The sequence below is a fragment of the Dendronephthya gigantea genome, unplaced genomic scaffold, assembly GCF_004324835.1.
Source record: "Dendronephthya gigantea isolate DGI-Jeju-01 unplaced genomic scaffold, DenGig_1.0 000647F, whole genome shotgun sequence".
NCBI lineage: Eukaryota > Metazoa > Cnidaria > Anthozoa > Malacalcyonacea > Nephtheidae > Dendronephthya > Dendronephthya gigantea.
This window is the reverse complement of record NW_021163657.1, coordinates 22,102-27,302: the sequence shown is the minus strand read 5'-3', so window position 1 is coordinate 27,302 and position 5,201 is coordinate 22,102. Positions and strand designations below refer to the sequence as shown.

Genomic DNA, 5,201 nt, shown 5'->3' with positions numbered 1-5,201 from the left:
CAGGCCCTATAGGGTCAGGCACCCTATCATCCACCGTCGATTCCTTCTCAAAGATTTCTCTCCAGTAATGCTCTAATTCCTCAAGTGACATACACTGGGATGGTTTATCCCAAATCCCATCTAACACACACTGCGCACAACGGGCTTTATTTTTCTCTTATTTTGCACCTTTCTCTTATTTTGCGCCGGTCTCCGACTCTCGCTCGCTTTCCTACCAGAGCTCTCAGGTATGACAAAGCCTGCCCCTGCATGCTCGGTCGATTCTCAAAAACTTCTTCCCGGTTTCGGCCTGCACCTCTTTCGTGGAACGACTCCTCCTTCGTGGAACGACTCCTACTCGTTGGCTTGTAGTCATCGATTCCATGAAGAGAGCAAAATCCCGGTTGATAAACTGGTGTATCTCTTTGTTCGGGCAGCCTGGATCAATATAATCCACCTCTAGGCCTCCGAGAATGAGAAAATTATTTATTTCATGCTTCACTTCTCTTCACAGGTTCTGGTATTTTTTATTGGATTCTCGCCTAACACCTTTAATGCTCTGAAGTGAGCGGTGTGGCAGTACCTTAGCCATTATTCATGCTGTCTGTTTCCGACACACAGGTTCGACTAGGCCGAATCCTAGCAGATATGTTCGCAGTGCCAACTATAAAATATTGCTCTTGTATCGGTACAATCGCAACATTTTAACAGTAAAATCGCAATTTAATTATATTTACAACAAGCAATAGTTAGCATTGACAGGACCGACGACGTGAACGTCTGTCTGCATGGGTCCCAAGAGAGTCATAGTTACTCCCACCGTTTACCCGCGCTTGGATGAATTACTTCTTTTTGACATTCAGAGCACTGGGCAGAAATCACATTGCGTCAATACCAGTCACCAGCCATCGCAATGCTTTGTTTTAATTAAACAGTCGGATTCCCCTTGTCCGTTCCAGTTCTAAGTTTGTTGTTAATCACCTGCAGAAGCGACCTGACGGTCGCAGCTGAGTCAACCCACGCGAATTTCCTTCGCAGTCCAACTGCGACGCACAGCAAGCCACGCATCTCCGTCAGCCCACACAGAGTGCTTGCGCTTCAAGTCCCAGCCCGTCAGACCCAACCCTTACAGCCAATCCTTTTCCCGAATTTACGGGTCTATTTTGCCGACTTCCCTTACTACATTGTTCTATCAACTAGAGGCTGCTCACGTTGGAGACCTGCTGCGGTTATGAGTACGAGCAGACAAGAAAATGAAGGACTCGCTCGGATTTTCAAGGGCCGTAGAAAGTGCACCGGACCCCAAAAGAAGTTTGGGGCTTTACCGGACATGAAACCCTATCTCCAGCTAAACCGATTTCAGGGTAACATTGCCCATTAAAAAGAAAAGAGAACTCTTCCCGGGACTCGTTGAGAGTTGGGTTGCCGCTTGTGCCACCAGGTGGCAATATACCTGTTCTGGTTCAGGAATATTAACCCGATTCCCTTTCGATAGGCGGTCCGCGAATGGGACGCTTTGTAACGAAATTTCCCTATCTCTTAAGATCGACTAACCCATGTCCAACTGCTGTTCACATGGAACCTTTCTCCACTTCAATCTTCAAAGTTCTCATTTGAACATTCGCTACTACCACCAAGATCTGCACCGGCAGCCGTTTCACCCTGGCTCGCGCTAGAGGCTGTGTCACGACCACCGCGCCCTCCTACTCGTCGGAACGTCACGCTTGCTCCGACGGCCGAGTATAGGTGCGACGCTTGAGCGCCATCCATTTTTGGGGCTAGTTGATTCAGCAGGTGAGTTGTTACACACTCTTTAGCGGATTCCGACTTCCATGAGCACAGTCCTGCTGTCAATATCAACTAACACCTTTCGTGGGAACTGATGAGCGTCGACTTCGGCACCTTAACTCTGCGTTCTGTTCATCATGCATCGCCAGTTCTGCTTACCAAAAATAGCCAGTAAGAGCTCACATTCGAGTGTCCGGCTACAATCGAGCAAGTCGGACTTCTTACCAATTTAAAGTTTGAGAATAGGTTAAGGTTCGACCGATTGATCAGGTCGCCAGCCGAGCACGCGCTGCAGACGACAGTCGCTGACGAGCTATGCGAGCGCATGTCTTAACAACCAGCCGCGAGGCCGGTCCACCTTTCTTGCGACCTTATAGCCGGTCGACAATGACGCTGACTCACCAGAAGTGCCGTGTTCGCCCACCGTGTCCGAGCACGCCTCATCCATGCAGATCAAGAGCACGACCATCGCCATGCACGAGCGACTGAATCTGGCAGGGCAAATTGCTAACTCCATTCACTTTCCTTTCAACGGTTTCACATACTCTTTAACTCTGTTTTCAAAGTCCTTTTCATGTTTCCCTCACGGTGCTTGTTCGCTATCGGTCTCGTGCCTGTATTTAGCTTTAGATGGAGTTTACCACCCGTTTTGGGCTGCATTCCAAAACAACCGGACTCTTCGAAAGCACATCGCGAGCACTCGAGCATTGCCACGTACGGGGTTGTCACCCTCTGTGACGTGCTGTTCCAAGCAATTTAGGCAATTACAATTCGCCTTTGCAACACAACAGAGATTTTCAAGTTGAGCTGTTCCCTCTTCATTCGCCATTACTCGGGGAGTCCTTGTTAGTTTCTTTTCTTCCGCATAGTAACATGCTTAAATTCAGCGAGTAATCTTGCCTGATCTGAGGTTAATGAATGAATGAATAGAATATATTGTGGGTGTGTTACAACGGCCGGCACGCGCAAAACGAAGAGCTCCTTTGCTATACAATAGTTTAGGCTTCGTTCGCGCGTCGGTAACGTTGCGACGGCAACATGTGCTGCACTTAGACGGACGCGCCGCTTCGAGCTGCGGCACGATGTCCCAATCAAGTCGAAACCAACTCGGCGTTTCATTACCAACACTCAGACAGACACGCCCCTGGTATAACGGAGAGCGCCATTTGCGTTCAAAGATTCGATGATTCACTGAATTCTGCAATTCACACTAGGTATCGCAGCTGGCTGCATTCTTCATCGATGCACCAGCTAAGAGATCCACCGTTAAAAGTTGTATATTTTGTATAAAAAAAATAAAACACACAGTTAAACTTCAACGTGCTGTGTTTGAAAATTGAAAAACGTGCAAGGATACAATGCATTTGACAATGGTAATAACGATTGGTCTCATTTGATACCTTCAGATTTCCAAACCTGTTGGGATAAAAATCTTTTTCTTTGTGTTGAATGACAAGACCGATAAATGGCGGGCCTAGTTGATCCCGAAACTGGAAAGGGCTTAATGATACAATGACAAAGGGGTTGTTGCCAAGGTACTTTGCTTGGTGGGGTGACGTTGGGCATCAACACTTGTGGGGAGGGACTTCGTTGAGGATAGTTGCGTTTAGTATCGTTGCTTGGGAACACTGGAGAACTGTGCAAGACAGGTTGTGGATTTTGAGTTGTCCCCAAACATGCACTGGTTGTCGGTTGAGTTAAATTAGACTGAAGATGCCACGGATTCGCGACCGGAGTGTGAAACCCTACAGGAGATGCTGAATTTGAAGCCAAGCTGTGCAATCGAACCATCTCATTGGGAGAAATACCAAATAGCCATTCCCCGGACGAAACCGTTGACGTAGCTGTCTGGGGTGTCTTTCTTATTCTTCTCGGTTTCCCCCCTTTCTGTCCCACAGCCCGTGTGTTTATATTACCTGTGCCAATGTCATACATGCTAACTGACTTGTTCGCTTGCTTTAACCATTCCAAATAGGTAGATAACACATTAGCTTTTCCTGCAGCAGCGACTGTATGTGAGCAAACATTGGGACGGGACTTGAACATCAAACAGGTACAGGTAATCTTTCCACTATCAAAAAGGGTTACAGAATTAGGACAGGCTGATGATCGACTATAAACTGAGAACCTTCGAACTCCGCTTTCTACAGAAGGCGCTTGGAGTACTGCGTTATCAGTAGCGAGATATTGAGAAGCCTTGTTCCATATCGACGCAAGAACAGTGCCAGGGACACTGAGCTGCGACTGTGAATAACACAAGGATAGCATTGGGGTGGAGGCATTCGATGGATCGGCACTTGTGACGTGCGAGTTATTTTTCGAATCAAGTTCAGTTCGCATAACCTTTAAAGTATGACTTTTCTTTTGATCCTGATTCATGTCGTGCATCCACTTTAATTCCGGTACTTCGAGAAAGGAATACTCTTGTTTAAATCGATACTTTCCTTTTCTTATGACCGCTCTCATTATTTCTTGAAGTTGACTTTCTGCTACGGCCTTTGAAAGGGCGATAAAGTCTGGAAGAGACATTTCTTCATATTCCGCAGCTTCTTTGAGGACATGATTTACACTCTCGGAGGGATTACTCGTAATTCTTTCACCAGATTTAAGTCCAGCATTTTGTCTCGCTTCTTCTGTAAGCGAACTCTTCATCATAACATTGCTCTCTTTCGTTAATCTCCTTTTCAAGAGACACAAGTAGGGCGTAAAAGGTTTCAGCGTCGGGTGCATCTAATAAACCTTCGTGATAGATTTCTTCAACAGATGATCCAAAAATGCATCGAGTGAAGTAGCATTGATCATTGCCTTTAATCCCGAGAGACTTAAGTTTCTCCACACAGTTTTCTCGAAAATGGCGACAGCAACGCAAAAGGGGCAGTTGAGGATAAAATACTTGAAATGCTTTAATCAGACCTGGTTCCCCATCGGTAACAACGCACTTAAGGTCGCAAATTCCGTTATCGATCTCCTTTAACTTTGCAGCTAAGTGGCAAAATGCACTGTAGCTTCTGCTCAAGTAGATTAGTGTAGGCCCAACCAATGTTGGGGATTTAGTATCATCGGCATTCTGAAGAATAAGACTCTTGTACGCAGTAGGGGTCACATAAAATTCAACGAGATTGAAAGTTGTGTCAATGCCAACTGGATAGAATTCGAGAGAATTAGAACAAAAACGCGATATATCATGAAATTGATATGGAAAACCAACAATACACATTGCTTCTGACATGCTGTGACACCGTGGATATATTTTTCTTCATCGTTACTTTGTTCTTCTACAGCCATGATCAACACACTGTACAGCCTATCCCTTCTACTTTCGTGAACAGGAATTCCTTGATCTTGCCTTTCCTTAGATTTTACAGAACTGCGCATGTTAGCAATTTGCTTTACATCACGAGGAATAGCTGCGCTGCTAGTTGCATTCATCATGT

The 5,201-nt window shown here is 45.9% G+C and overlaps 1 non-coding gene across 1 annotated transcript; it reads right to left on the bottom strand.

Annotated features, from left to right (window-relative positions):
• Positions 1 to 2,889: 2,889 nt before the first annotated feature.
• On the bottom strand, positions 2,890 to 3,042 carry LOC114544091. Its single transcript, XR_003690287.1, has one exon. It is a non-coding gene; the product is annotated as a 5.8S ribosomal RNA (ribosomal RNA).
• Positions 3,043 to 5,201: the final 2,159 nt, after the last annotated feature.